The sequence below is a fragment of the Musca domestica genome, unplaced genomic scaffold, assembly GCF_030504385.1.
Source record: "Musca domestica strain aabys unplaced genomic scaffold, Musca_domestica.polishedcontigs.V.1.1 15, whole genome shotgun sequence".
NCBI lineage: Eukaryota > Metazoa > Arthropoda > Insecta > Diptera > Muscidae > Musca > Musca domestica.
The window spans coordinates 10,419,786-10,436,281 of NW_026712207.1; the positions used below are offsets into that span (position 1 = coordinate 10,419,786).

At 34.9% G+C, this 16,496-nt stretch overlaps 1 protein-coding gene and 1 long non-coding RNA gene across 3 annotated transcripts in view; one reads left to right on the forward strand and one right to left on the reverse strand.

Moving 5' to 3' along the window:
* The window catches only part of LOC131801238 (uncharacterized), a 135,573-nt gene extending 121,212 nt beyond the window's left edge, over window positions 1–14,361 (reverse strand). The window contains exon 1 of the long non-coding RNA XR_009341749.1: window positions 14,174–14,361. This is a non-coding gene — a long non-coding RNA (uncharacterized LOC131801238). The remainder of the gene's footprint in view (window positions 1–14,173) is intronic.
* LOC131800320 (gonadotropin-releasing hormone receptor) overlaps window positions 13,829–16,496 on the forward strand; it is an 84,598-nt gene continuing 81,930 nt past the window's right edge. The window contains exon 1 of one of the 2 annotated variants that reach the window (XM_059119652.1): window positions 13,829–14,084. The gene's annotated coding sequence lies outside the window, so the exon portion shown is untranslated. Of the gene's footprint in view, window positions 14,085–14,473; window positions 14,851–16,496 lie in introns of those variants that run through there. The other variant, XM_059119651.1, reaches the window with a different exon arrangement.

Below are 16,496 nucleotides of genomic sequence, written 5' to 3' on the forward strand. Positions count from 1 at the left end.
CTATAGACAATAGAAGACCTCAAGGTCTTCTAAAGACAATAGAAGACCTCAAGGTCTTCTATAGACAATAGAAGACCTCAAGGTCTTCTATAGACAATAGAAGACCTCAAGGTCTTCTATAGACAATAGAAGACCTCAAGGTCTTCTATGGACGATAGAAGACCCCAAGGTCTTCTATAGACAATAGAAGACCTCAAGGTCTTCTAAAGACAATAGAAGACCTCAAGGTCTTCTATAGACAATAGAACACCTCAACGAAGCCCTCGAAGACCTCAAGGTCTTCCATAGACAATAGAAGACCTCAAGGTCTTCCATAGACAATAGAAGACCTCAAGGTCTTCTATAGACAATAGAAGACCTCAAGGTCTTCTATAGACAATAGAAGACCTCAAGGTCTTCTATAGACAATAGAAGACCTCAAGGTCTTCTATAGACAATAGAAGATCTCAAGGTCTTCTATAGACAATAGAAGACCTCAAGGTCTTCTATAGATAATAGACCACCTCAAGGTCTTCTATAGACAATAGAACACCTCAACGAAGCCCTCGAAGACCTCAAGGTCTTCCATAGACAATAGAAGACCTCAAGGTCCTCCATAGACAATATAAGACCTCGAGGTTCTCTATAAGCAATAGAAGACCTCGAGTTCCTCTATAGGCAATAGAAGATCTCGAGGTCCAATATAGACAATAGAAGACCTCAAGGTCCTCTATAGACAATAGAAGACCTCAAGGTCTTCTATAGACAATAGAAGACCTCGAGGACCTCCATAGACAATATAAGACCTCGAGGTCTTCTATTGTCAATAGAGAACGTAGAGGTCCACTATAGGCAATAGAAGATCTCGAAGTCATCTATAGACAATAGAAGACCTCGAGGACCTCTTTAGGCAATAGAAGATCTCGACGTTCTCTATGGACAATAGAAGACCTCGAGGTTCTCTATAGACAATAAAAGACCTCGATGTTCTCTACAGCAAATAGAAGAACTCGAGATCCTCTACTCAAGATCCTCTACAGCTCGAGATCCTCTACAGTCCCTACATAATTTTTGTGAAGATAAGTCCACTATTATACGGTCTTTTCAAAACCTTAAAGAATCTAGAGTTTTGCAATATGTTTTGATGTCATAAAAGGAAAATCTGTGATCGTAGTAAAAAATTTACATTCTTGCAGGTGGGGAACAGACCAAAATATTGTGAGATGAAAAAACTGCAACCAACTCCAGACTGCTGTCATTCCTAATCCCTTCGTCCGACAGCTCTTAAAATTATTCCAGTGATAGCTCATTATATTGTTTAAAAGCGTACAAAAGCATTTTGTTGAGAATTTTCCAGAAAAAAAGTTATTCGTGATGGAATTCAAGCGTGATAGTGTGATTTCTTTATATTTGGCTGGAAAACCACAAGTGGCAATCGTTCGAGCACTCCAGCATTTAAATGTGAATAAATCTTTTGTGTCTCGTGCCATCGCTCGTTACCGACTACGTGATACTGGTAGCGTAACCCGACGTCAAGGAAGTGGACGGAAGAAAACAGCAACATCAGCATAAATAGATCGAAAAGTAAAGAAGCTACTTGATCGAAACCCGCAGTGGCCGAAAAAATGGCTTGTGAGCTGAACATATCCAATATTCCATTCGGCAAATATTGAAAAATGAGCTTGGGGTAAAGCCATTGAAATTTCAAAAAGTGCAAGAACTTATACAGCAACCGAAAGAAAATAGACCCAAAAGAGCTAAAGAGTTGCTTTGCTTGGCCGAAAGTAGTGAACGGCGAATTTGGTTTTCTCCGTCTCCGGTGAGAAAACATTCCTTGTCCAGCAGTTTGTGAACAAATAAAATGATCGTTTTTATTTACCGAAGAGGCCAGCTGAAAATGTGCCACTTCGGTTGGCCATGTCTGGAGTAATTTAGAAAGCAAGATTGGCACTAAGAAATACCAAAGTGTCGATTACTTCAATCAAGCGCTTCGCTGGGTATGGGCCAAAATACAGCAGAGCAACTTTCGGGCAGCGTGTGACGATTTCATTGGCCGTTTGAAGGCCATAATTCGTGCCATAGCTGACCAATTCGAACAAATCTGAATTTATTCTAAAATTTGATACATTTTTATACCCTACACCACATAGTGGTAAGGGTATTATGTCTTTGTGCATTTGTTTGTAACAGGCAAAAGGAACCGAGATAGACCCATAGTTCCTTTTGATGATCTGCATAGAATCACATTCTGAGTCGATTTATGCATGTCCGTCCGTCTGTCCGTCCGTCCGTCTGTCCATGTATTCTTGTGAACAAAATGCAGGTCGCATTTATTATCCGATTGAGATGAAATTTTCCAAACAATATTTTTTTGGCCCAAGGACGAACCCTATTGAAATTGGTGAGGATCGGATCAAATTTAGATATAGCTCCCATATATATCTTCATCCGATTTCGGGTTAAATGTGCACCAAATATCCACTATCAGTCCAAATTACCTGAATTTTGGCACATCCAACCGAGTTCGGCCTAGAAGCAAGTATATCAAATTTGGAGAAAATCGGTTCAGATATAGCTATAGCTCCCATATATATCTTTCATCCGATTTGATCTTTAAGTCCCTCACATTCCTACTATGCACTCCACAACCGTGATATTTGGTACCAGGTATTAAGTGGAGCACAGAAATAGCTGTTTTAAGTGTTATCGAAATCGGTTCAGATTTGGATATAGCTCCCATATATATCTTCATCCGATTTCGGGTTAATTGACCACCAAATGACCAATATCAGCCCAAATGGCCCGAATTTTGGCACATGTGACCGAGATTAGCCTTAAAGCAAATACAACAAATTTGGAGAAAATCGGTTCAGAAACAGCTATAGCTCCCATATATATCTTCATCCGATTTCGGGTTAAATGTGCACCAAATGTCCACTATCAGTCCAAATTACCTGAATTTTGGCACACCCAACCGAGTTCGGCCTAGAAGCAAGTATATCAAATTTTGGAGAAAATCGGTTCAGATATAGCTATAGCTCCCATATATATCTTTCATCCGATTTGGTGTTTATGCCTCTCACATTCGTAATATGCACTCCACAAGAATGATATTTGGTACCAGATATAAGATACAGCCCAGAAATAGCTGCTTGTAATTTTATCGAAATCGGTTCAGATTTGGATATAGCTCCCATACATATCTTCATCCGATTTCGGGTTAATTGTGCACCAAATGGCCGATATAAGTCCAAATGGACTGAATTTTAGTACATCGGACCAAATTCAGCCTAGAAGCAAGTATATCAAATTTAGTGAAAATCGGTTCAGATATAGATATAGCAACCATATATATGTTTCATCCGATTTAGAGTTTTAGTCCCATACATTCGTAATATTCACTCCACAACCGTGATATTTGGTACCAGGTATTAGATGGAGCACAGGAATAGCTGTTTTAAATTTTATCGAAATCGGTTCAGATTTGGATATAGCTCTCATATATATCTTCATCCGATTTCGGGTTAAATGTGCACTAAATGGTCAATATCAGCCCAAATCACCAGTCTAGAAGCTAATACGTAAAATTTGGAGAAACCCGGTTCAGAGATAGCTATAGTTCGTAAAATGCACGATAGAATTAGATAGATTTTGCTTTTGTACCAAATATCTCATAGAGCTCTTAAATACCCTGTATAAACCTTTTTACGAGAGCTCTACTAAATATGCATAGTGGTGTAGGGTATCATATAGTCGGCCCCGCCCGACTTTTGAGCTTTCCTTACTGGTTATGATTATTCAAATGTTTAACCCCGTATGCAGTGTGTTCTGAAAAAATGGGCAATATTGGTCATTTCGTATCGGATAAATATGATATAAATATTGGGATGTGCTAGGGAGAGGTACCAGAAGGAGTGGACCGCTATATTCCATCTTAACACCAGACCTTGGGTTAATATAGATATTGGGATGTGTGAAATTTGAAGACAATTGGACTCTTACATCACATTTTATGAGAGTTGTAATTATTTAAAATTTTGACCCTTTGTGGGGAGGTACTTGATGGAGTGGACGGATATTGTCAATTTTTACACCTGACCTAGCACTGACCCAAATATTAGGATTTGCAAAGATGGAGCAACATCGGATTATAGTTCCTCTTTCTGTGCAGAAAATATATTTTTTTGAAAATTTCGACCTTTTGTAGGGGAGGTACCAGAAGGAGTGGGCCGATATTGTCCATCTCCGAACTCGATCTAAGCTTGACAAAAATATTACGAAGTACGAAGTTTGGACCAAATCGGATACTCCCTTCGAGAGTTATCGTGCACACCAGCCAGGCAGAGAGACAGGCGGACGGACGGGCTTTGGTACAAAGAGACCTAGGGTCTAAAATCGTTATTTCGACTAGGCACGTTTTGACCGTATCAAATGATATATACCCTCAGTAGCCATATGGCTGAGGGTATAATAAAACCTCTTTACAAACTGGGTTACCATTATTTCAACAAGGACAAGCTGCACGAAATAAGTAGGTATTTTTGGCCACTGAAACTAGACAAGACTTTTGATAGCAATGAATACTTTAATAGGTTGTAATGCTAAACCCATATTTTGCTTGGCATGTTTTAAATTATATAGCGTATATACTCTCTGCCGCCGTTACTCATTACTAAGTAAGATAAAAGTAAGCTATTTTCTGGCAAATTCAGGACTGCCTCTTTATATTTTTAAGTACTGAGAATGCAGAAGATGTAGCCTTCTCTTAATGCTTCTGTGCGTAGTTGTCATTTCTAATGGTCTCGAAACCGTCACAAACAAGTGCCCAACAAATTGTTCTGAGTAGTACTCTCTCAAGTCCACAATGCAATGCATCTTTTGCCCTACTACGCAAAGTTGACTTCCCACTCTAATGCATTTAAACATAATTTATAATTAAAGTTTGCCTCCAGGGAAGAGATAATTGGAAATATTTACGTTGTTGTTGGTTTTTCTTGTCAAGCAAATGTCAGCAGCTATTTTGTGGCGCTTTTTTCAAAATTTAATGATTGTTTAAATCTCATTAATAACAAAACTTGCTCTTGGCAGTGCTGCCATTAGATCCCAACCGCTGTTAATCTCGTTTTAAATGATAAATTGTTCGGCCCGAGTGGCATCTGTTTGCAATTTGTTGTTCCGAAATCCTTCTCATTGTTATTCTTGTCACAGCCGATTTTATGACACAATTTAATGTGTGTGATACATACATAAATGTGTTTTGGCAGAGATCCAGGCACACACACACGCATACATGACTGTGTGTATGTGAGGTGGAAATATTTTGTAATACCGAAACATCATTTTTTTAATTATTGAGGTTTTATAATTAATTTATTGAATTTTTAATTGCGAGCAATAGTTGGTTCTGAAATATGAATTGAGGTTCCCATTTGATGGATGATCACTAATTAATCAAATAAAAGAGGTGATAATCATAAAAGGATTAAATTACTCCTGTGAGGATGGTCAGAATTTTTCAAAATGTATGGCCAAAAGATCTTCCCACTTGATCTAACATTGGCAGAAAATTTGCAACGAAACAAATTTCCAACAATTCTGTTCAAGTTTTCGTATAGCCCCCATATAAGGGTAGCTCCCGATATTCGGTATTTTCATGATCGAAAATGTTGCAAATTTGGTATTTGGAGTTCGTAATGGGTACTACAGCTTATAACAGAAGATTGCCTGTGCAGTTTCATCAATTTTATAACGGCTCGACTTCTAAGTCAGATTTTTGTAAATATTTTCTAATAATTTGTTGCTCTTCCAGCTTGTGGAGGCGAATACCAAACTTTGTTTGGGGTCATCAAATCGCCCAATTGGCCAAATGCATACGCGGACAATATGAATTGTACCTTCGTGATAACGGCGCCCTTGGGCTATAAGACCGAGTTGAAGGTGCAAAACTTTACTTTGGAAGATGAATGTGTTGGGGATTTTCTGGAAATAAGGTGAGGTCGACCCTAAACCCGAATCAAATTTCGTATTTGAAGTTCGTAATGGGTGCTACAGCCTATGACAAACATTTTTGTATGCAGGTTCACGTCTTCGTATAGCCCTCCAAATACTCGGTACCACCAAATACTTGGCATTTTTATGATATGTGTGACATTATTCATCAGAATTATTTCAAATTTCGTTTTTGAAGTTCGTAATGGGTACTACAGCCCATGACAACAAATTTTGCAAGCAGGTCCAGGTCTTCGTAGTTTCCGGAAGTTTTTTGAAATTTTTTAAGATCCTTCTAAATGGTGGAGGGTATTAAAAGTTCGGTCCGCTCAAACTTAGCTGCTTTTTACTTATCATAAAATATTTTAGGGGACTATTTTATTTATAAAAGCGGATTTTTTTTTTTTTTCAAAAATATGAGTTTTAGAGAAAGAATAAGGACTATCAGGGCCTTAAGAGAGGATACTCCCCAAGTTAAAGTTATAACAGGTATTGAACATTTGAGGGAAAAATACTAGAAGGGGTGGACAGATATCTATCACCTTCACACCAGATCTTAAGTTGATAGAAATATTAACGACAATCTGACTCGTATTTCAATTTGAATGAGAGTTACCAGCAAGTGGCCACATCTTCGTTTGCGAAAAGTCCCCCCTTTTAACATTTAAGAGTCGTTTCAAAAGTTCGTATTGGGCCTTTTTAGTTCACAAAATATAAAATACAGGGTAGGGTAGCCATAATCTTCACATTAAAAAAAATTATTGAATGAAAGCAAAAAATGTCGAAAATAGCATCAAACTTTAGAATAAGTTTAGATTTATTTGAATTGGTCACCTTTGGCACGAATTATGGCCTTCAAACGGCCAATGAAACCGTCACACGCTGTCCGAATGTTGCTCTGCGGTATTTCGACCCATTCCCGGCGAAGCGCTTGCTTGAGGTGATCTACACTTTGGTATTTTCTAGTGCCAAACTTGCTTTCCAAAATACTCCAGACTCAATAGTCCAACGAATTGGTATCCGGAGATTTTGATGGCCCTTGTGCACTGGGAATGAAGTGAGGAACCTCATTTTGTAATCATTCTTGGGTGGCGTGTGCTAGGTGCGATTGTGCTGAGTCCTGTTGGAATGTCCAAGGTCTGCGCCCAAAATGTTTGCATGCCCAAGGCTTTAATACACCCTCCAGAATATTTTCGCGATAATATTCGGTATTTATTCTGATGCCACGGTCGATTAATACGTGCGGAGAGTGACTATCGGCTGTTATGGGGGCCCACACCATCACTATGGCCGGCGCTTGAGTTCTGGTGGCCAACCGAAGGTGCACATTTTCAGCTGATCTCTTTAGCAAGTAAACACGATCATTTTGTTTGTTTACAAATTGCTGGGAATGTTTTCTCATTTGAGAAAACCAAATTCGGCAGTTCATTACTTTTGGCCAAGCGAAGCAACTCTTTAGCTCTTTTTGAGTCTATTTCCTTTCTGTTGAGGTGTAAGTTCTAGCACTTTTTGGAATTTCAATGGCTTTACCCTGAGCTCATATTTCAATATTTGTCGAATGAAATATTGCGATATGTTCAGCTCACGAGCCATTTTTCGGCCACTGCGACGCGGGTTCCGATCAAGTCGTTTCATTACTTTTCGAACCATTTCTGTTGATGTTGCTGTTTTCTTCCATGCACTTCCTTGTCGGGCTACGTCGGGCTACGCTGCAAAAGATTTATTCACATTTAAATGCTGGAGTGCTCTTACGATAGCCACTTGTGGTTTTCCAGCCAAATATAAAGAAATCACACTATCACGCATGAATTCCGTAACGAATAACTTTTTTTCTGGAAAATTCTCACCAATCACTTTTGAACGCTTGTAAACAATATAGGGAGCTGCCACTGGAATAATTTTAACAGATGTCGGACGACTGGCTTAGAAATGAGAGCAGTCTAAAGTTGGTTGCAGTTTTTTCATCTCACCCTGTATATAAGTAACACTGTGCGACAAAATTCATTTTTTCAAGAACTACGGGGAAGAGTCCAGCAGTTTTTGTAAGTAGAGCTAAAAAACGAAGACAAGTGTATCTGGGTTTTAAAAGTTTACATCGAAAATAGAGGCGGCAAGTTCCTCCCTCGTCCACACTTTTGGAAATTTTCGTATTAAGATTCCTCGGAATCCGTGCATTTTAGGTAAATAGTATCTACGGCAATATTGCAGATAAAAATACGAGGTCGAATATTAACAGCCAGACAGACACATCTGGATCGACCTCAAATGTCCTATAACGGATTTCGTCCAAATTGTCCTGGGGGGATTTTTGAGGGTATAATCATGGATCATAAGGTTAAAATCGTGCTTTTTTGGACTTGCTTTTGAGCTACCTCGTAGAGTACAATTTTAATTGGCTTTGACATTTTTAGGAAATAATTTTGGAGTCAAAATCGTGGTTATATATTATATATTTTTTTAGGAACATTTTTGGGGCTATTTTAATGGATATTTTCCGAATAGTCGTGGATTATAGAACAATGTTGGTCTTTCTAGGAAATAATCATGAGTTTTCTAGGGCAGGGATTTCTTATCTCGTATCCTTTAAGAATTTATTTGGTAGTTTATAGGAATATTTTTGAGGTGTCATATTGATTTTTTTGTAAGGCTGTGATAGTATAGTTTTGTTTGATGTTTTGAGAAATATATTTCATAATATTCCGGGTTATTAAGTTTGACTTTTAAAAATTTGTTTGAGGATCTTTCAGGTACATAGTTTATGCCTTTAATACGTTTAAATATTTATAGTTTCCCTTTACTGTGAACTCTTGCCTCATTAGTTAGTAGCTAATCATTAATTACAGATATCAGTATTTATATTTGATGTAATTTCCTAGAATAACCTTCATGGCATGGCAGCAAAAATTCCGATTTCATGCCTTACCAACACAAATCCAGACACAGGGTCGGTCTATTTATAAGCATTTGAGTTCCTTACAAATTCGATAAATAGCTTAAGGGGCAGAGGAAATATTCCAGAATTGATGCTCTAAAAATGGAACTCACTAAATTATTGCAACTTTTCGCAAAATTCACCTGGAAATCCATATATATATTCAATATTGAAAATATGTACATATGTTATCTTTAACTACATGTACATGATACATATGGACCTTTCGGAATCTCTAACTGGCAATGGAAACCATGTCTTTCCTGGAAATCTAAGATACGCAAATAGTCATGTTTATGTCCACTGGTCGACGTTTGCATAACAGGAATTGTAGACCACAATGTGGGCACATAAAACAGGTTTCGTATCCTTTGGCGATTCCATAGAAAATTCTTGGAATCTATTCAATGCCCGACAATCGAATGGAACTTAAAATTCTTAATTGAGTGGTCGCATGTGTATGAGCTGTAATGACATTTATTTGCCATAACGACTTATTCGAAAGGATAATTATCGAGATCGATGAAAGCTATTTTCAAGGAATGATGTTAGGTAATGTTATTTTTCTAAAGAATATGGTGGATGAGTAAAGAATAATTACAGCCTTTACCGCAGTGTGGATTTTTAAAGAATATATTTTTATGGTAATCATCGGAGAATTTTAGAGAAATCTTTCGAGGCTATAATCGTTGATTTTACAAAGGATTTAAGATGCCATAATAGTGGATTTTTTTTTTTAATTTAAAAAAATATTGACCAAAAATCTAGCATTTTTCTAACAATATTTTTTCGAAGGACCTCCTGACTAAAAATCGTAGAATTTGTAATAGCTTTTAATTTGGGATTTTCGAGGATATTTTTTAAATATCCTGATTAGAAATCATATTGCTCTTAATATAATTCCAAAATCTTGCTTCTGCTCGAAAATATTATGATCAAAATTTGTGAATATTGGTAAGAAAAACTACTGATCCTAAGCTGCTGAAGGAGGTTTTACAAGGACGCTCTTACCAAAAATTTTGGACTTTTAAGAAAAATTTTCAAGGGGACCTCCTGTCCAAAAATATTTGATTTTTTTAAACTTTTTCTAACGAAAAAAAGGGACCTAAAAATTTATTCAAACATCGTGATTTCCAAAAAAAAAAATATTCAAGAACCTCATGATATGACATCTTAGTTTTTTGGAGATTTCTTTTCTTTTAGATTTAAAATCGTGGACTTAAAAAAAGGAAGATAGACTTTTAAATTTTTTTCTGTTCGAAAATCGTTATTTTTGAAGAAACTTTTTAAGGACCTCCTACCCCAAAACTTCAGTTCTAAAGCAATTTTTTCAAGCACTTTCTGACCACAAATAATGAATCTCTTACGAAAAAAAATGTCCAATGCACAAACTATCATATTTTAGAATTATTTTAAGAGAAAAATAGAAACATCACAGACTTCTTGACTTAAAAGTGTGGTTTTTAAGACGATTTTAACAATGTTTTCTAGCAAAATTTGTAATTCAACCCTCAGCCAACAACCATGTGACTACTGAGGGTATATATCATCTGATATGATCAAAACGTGTATCATCGAAATTAGGTATTAGGTCGTAGTTCTCTTTAGACCAAATTCGTTTCAGGACATTTGGAGTCGATCTAAGGGTGCCCGTGCATTCTTATGGCTGTCTGATGTGTAACTCTCGAAGGGAGTATCCGATAATATTATTGTCAAACTTAGATCGAGTTCGGAGATAGACTACTTAGATGTCCTGAATTTTAGACAAAAATATCAAGGTCATCCTGACCAAAAATGTTAAACTTTTAAAGATTTTTTTCAATCACCTTGAATGCAAATCTGGCCTAAAATCTTGAATGTTTAAAGGACCTCGAACCTAAAGTCGTATTTGCAACAACCACCTTTTTCCAAGGATTCCGGACATAAAATCGCAGATTGTTAAGAAATAAAATTGAGGACATCCTGACCAAAAATCGTGGTTTACAAATGTCAAGAGAATTTCAAAGACCTCTTGACTAAAAGTATTTTTCATGATCGTCCACACTTTTCATGTTGGACCAATTTTCTTCAAGAACATCCTGGACAAAAATAATGGAGATCTACAAGAGAGTATTTTCAAGGACTCCTGACCATAAATTGTGGACTTTTGTAAAACCATTAAAAAAATTGCTATGATTTACTGACAGATAATAGTGGATATCCTAATGAACTCTTCTCTACAAAAAATCGAGGAACTTTCTGGACATTTCTTAAAGAAGATGAAACCTGAAAAATAGTTAATCTTTTGCCAGGGCAAGTCTTTTGGAAACAAAATCGTGAATTCTTTTCAATGACCTCTACAGGGTGAGATGAAAAACCTGCAACCAACTTCAGACTGCTGTCATTTCTAAGCCACTAGTCCGACAGCTGTTTAAATTATTCCAGTGACAGCTCATTATATTGTTTACCAGCGTACAACGGCATTTTGGGGAGAATTTTCCAGAAAAAAAAATTATTCGTGATGGAATTCAAGCGGGATAGCGTGATTTCTTTATATTTGGCTGGAAAACGTTAGAGCACTCCAGCATTTAAATGCGAATAAATCTTTTGTCGTACCATCGCTCGTTACCATGATACCAGCGTTGGTAGCATAGCCCGACTTCAAGGAAGTGAACGGAAGAAAACAACAACATCAGCAGAAATGGTTCGAAAAGTAAAGAAGCGACTTGATCGAAACCCTCGTCGCAGTGGCCGAAAAATGGCTCGTGAGCTGAACAAATCGCAATATTCCATTCGGCAAATATTGAAAAATGAGCTCAGGGTAAAGCCATTGAAATTCGAAAAAGTAGAAGAACTTACACGTCCAACAGCAAGAAAATAGAATCAAAAGAACTCAAGAGTTGCTTCGCTTGGCCAAAAGTGGTAAACTGCCGAATTTGGTTTTCTCCGTCTCTGATAAGAAAACATTCGTTTTATCAGTGGTGGGTGAGGTGCGAAAATGGAAAATATCGACCCGCTCCATCAAGTACCTCATCCACAACTGGTTAACATTTTAAAGATTTATAACTTTTATAAAATCTGAAAAAGAGTGCGATTTTCATTTAGTTTTTCAATACTTCTACCAACACATTATATAGTATGAGGAACCGACAGAACCGACCACTGCTTCTGATACCTCCCTCACAAGGGGTCAAAAATTTGAATACCAATAACCCTCATAAAATGCGAAATGACCATTCCATTCCTTTCTCCAAATATTTCAACACAAGATCTGTTGCGAAGATGGGACACTCCTTTTAATACCTCCCGCACAAAGGGTAACAATTTTCCATACTTGTATTCCTAACAAACTTGGAATATATAAATATTTCTTTCAACCCGAATTCTGATATGAATTTGGAATTTACTAGCCCACTTCTCCTCCTCGTAAGACCCCCACAAAAGATTAACATTTTTATCAACACTAATTCGCATGAAATTGGACCGAAAGTTTTTAACTTATTTTTAATTTGTGAAGAAATATTTCAAAGTTTCCAAACCTGAAAATCATTTGAACAAAAAAAAAAAAACGGATTTTACGATTTTTTTTTCATATCATATTTTTAAGAAAATTTAAGAAAGGACTTCCTTACCAAAATCATAGTCTTCGGACCAAAATGTGTGAATTTTTAGAAAAAAATCGTGGATTTTACAAAGAAAATATCAAGGACTTCCCGACCAAAAATTTAAAATTTTTAAAGAATTTTTCAAGGACAGCAAGTCGGGCATTCTTCATTGAAATATTCTTTGAATAACATTCTGACCAAAAAATTCTGAATTATTGTAAGAAAATAGTTTCAAGGACATTCTGACCAAAAACATTGAATGAAAAAAATACCCTTTTCCAAGAATTGCTGCAATAAAATCTTGAATTTCAGACAAAGGACCGCAGATCTGAAATTAAAAAAAAATCAAGAACCTCCTGACCAAAAATCGTGTTTTAAAAGACTCCTGCAGAAACATCGTGGATTTTTTTCAGAATTTCAGGGACCTCTTGAGTAAAAAAGTGTATTTTCTTGGAACTTTCTGGATATTTTTAAAGAATTCGAAATCTGAAAAAATTGGGTATTTTGCCAGGTTTTTTTCAGGGCAAGTCTTTTATGGAACAAAATCGTGAATTTTTTAAAAAAAAATTTCAAGGACCTCTAACTCATCAACTTCAAGTTTTATGTACTTTTTTAAGCAATTTTTTCATTGATGAAATCGATTATCTACTGGTTTTTTGATTTCTTGAATTTTTGAAGAAATTTTTTTCCAAAAATAATGGATTTTTTTAAGAATTTTTAAGACCAAAATAGTGGAGTTTTAAAATTGTTTCAAAGAACTCAGGCCGATAATCGATGATTTAAAAAAAAAATCAAGGATTTTCTGTTAATATTTTTAAGGGATATTTTTTTTACCAAAAACTTAGATTTTTGAAAAATATTTGAATAATCTTCCAGGGAAAAAATCAAAAAAATCAACAACGATTTTCTATCCATTATTCATAGATTTGTATTAGAAAATAACTTTAAGGGACTTTCCAAAGAAAAATTGTAGATTAAAAAAAATTTTATTTTTTTCTAAATTTTGAATTGTTTACGAATCTTTGACGAATATATGTTGAAGCTCTATCCAATCTATAATCATAAATATTTTAGTTTTATAAAAATATTTACTATGCTCTCATACAATAACTCAGAACATTTATATTCCAATCTGTTTACTTTTGTGCAGATGCTTAACGTTCGTACATTTCAACTCATAGCTAACTATATGCTGCCTGCAATGCCTTGTCACTTTTGTTCTAACTCTATGTTCGATTCAAACATGTTCGAAGCACGACCTCATACATTGGATTTGTGATATTTTGAAATAACCAAATAATGTTTAACGTTGTTTTCACATTGGTTTAGTTGAAGTTTAGGCGCCATTTGATTCAGTTCTTCAAAAAACACCGCCTGCCTGTCACCTAGCGCACACAGACGGTCTATGGCTGTTTTTGAAAAATAATCGGAATACAAATATTCAACTCCCATTCCGCCGGATATTAAAGCGCGCGAATTAAATGCAATATTTATGGTGTGGATTAAGGGAAAAAAGGAGAACCCAGTGCTAAGTGCTAATCTGGAATTAAATGCCGTTGGCACAAAAGATTAAATTTGAGGAGTTGTCCTGAAATCTTAGTGTGAGTGTGAGATGTTTAACACAATGCCATACGTTGAGAATGGAATACAAAAGTTAAATTAGAAAGGAAATTACCAATTATTTACATACCTTAATGTTGTTGAGTGAAAGAAATGCTGCAAGTGTTATGAGGGGTTGTTGTTCCTGTTAAAAAAAGATAAAGTTAATAAAAAGTGATATTTACTGTCAATAAAGTTTAAATGGAATTTAAATATTAAAAAAATAAAAAATATTAAAAAAAAATTAAAATTAAAAAATATATATGAAGAAAAACGTAGATAAACAGCATAATTGAAAATTAATTAATAATAAATTCAAATTAAATTTACTATAATTTAAAAAAAAAATATTTTAATTGAAAAATATTAAATGTTGTTGACAATAAAAATTTGTTTTAAATAATTAATGTTAAAAATAAAAAACAAAAAAATATTTTCCGAAAGAAAATATAAAATTAAAGTTATGTGAAAAAGCTCATCAAAATCTGTGGAGATATTAAAAAAAAAAAAAAAATAAAAATCATCGGATTAATTATTCCAATAATAAAAAAATAGTATTTTCAAAATAAATGCCAATAAAATAAAAATATAAATTCCAATGAAATACTAAATTTTCAAAATAATTAAAAAAAATAATAGAATAAAAGTCCTTCATTATCCTGTGAATATTTGTTGAATACGACTCGTGTTTCTTCAGCTCCCATATAACTGGAATACGATATTGGATTTATCGACATATCTTAATGGATTACAAACACTTAAGTTAAGGTATAAAACAATTTGAATATAAATCTTAACATTAAAAAATTAAAAATCCAAAAAAAAAAAAAAAATAATGGCCTCAAGGACGACATATCAGATGTTTTAAATATTTTAAGGACAAAATTTTTCAGTTTTCTAGGACAATAGGGTCACAAAAGTTCACCAAAAAATTATGGACTATCAGAGATTCGTGTTGGTAGATTCATTACGATTTGAGAAATTTTAAGATATTCGGACAAATTTTTCACATTTTATAAGCTTTGTGATTATTCTAAATTTTGATCGTTTGGGGGGAAGGTACTTGATTGAGTGGGATGATATTGTCCATTTTCGCACCTGACCTAGTACTGATAAAAATATTGGGATTTGCAAAGTTTGCGAAAAACAGGACGATCCTTTCTCTTTCTATGGGTAAAATTATTTTATTTGAAAATGTTGACCTTTTGTGTGGTTGGTACCAAAAAGAGTGGGCCGATATTGTCCATCTCCGAATTCAATCTAAATTTGATAATAATATTAAGATGTACTAATCTAGGACCAAATCGGATACTTCCTTCTAGAGTTATCATGGGCACCAGGTAGTCAGACAGACGGACGGACAGACACCCCTAGATCGACTTCAAACATCCTGAAACGGATTTGGAGCAAAAAGACCTAGGTCGAAAACCGTTATATCGATTAGGCACGTTTTGGTCGTATCAAATGATCTATTGCGCCTGTAGCCATATGGCTGAGGGTATAATTAAGGAATATCGACTTTTTTCAAAAATATTTTTTTCAGAGACAATCTAAGACACAACCGTTGAGTTTTTTAAGAATATTTCTTTGGGAGCTATTACAGCAGACTATTATATACTTGCCAAGGCGGATTTAAAAAAAAATTGCAATGACTTTTAGAGCCTTTTTAAAAGAAATGTTTTAAAAGGACAATCAGGGAATTTTGAAAGTATTAAACGTGGTGTTTTTTTTTTTTTTTTCAAGAGCCAACAGATCTGCAAACACGGACTTTTTAAAGGACCAAAAGAGCTACAAACATATGTATTTAAACAAAATTAGGGATCAACAGAGGCACGAACAAGGTATAACATAAATAAGGACCCAAACCTGGATTTTTTAAATAAATATTTTTTTTCTTCAAAGGACCATTTATCGCTGATTTCTTAAAGAAGACTATTTTCAAAGGACCATCCATCAAAAGTGGATTTTTTAAAGAAAAGTTTTTCAAAGAACCATCCATCTAACGTGGATTTTTTTTAAAGAAGATTTATTTCAAAGAACCCTCTAACGTGGATTTTTTAAAGGAGCTTTTTTTCAAAGGATCCTCTGACGTGGATTTTTTAAAGAAGATTTTTTTCAAAGGACCCTCTAACGTGGATTTTTTAAAGAAGATTTTTTTTAAAAGACCCTCTAACGTGGATTTTTTAAATAAGGACCCTCTAACGTGAATTTTTTAAAGAAGATTTTTTTAAAAGAGCTATTAGATTTGCCAATGCAGATTTAAAAAAAATCCCATGACTTTTTGAGCCTTTCTTAAAAAATATTTTTTAAAGGACAACGAAGCCACAAATATGGATTTTTCAACATTTTTTTCAAGAACCAACATATCCACAATCTTGTATTTTTTTGCAAGGAACTACAGATATATGTTTTAA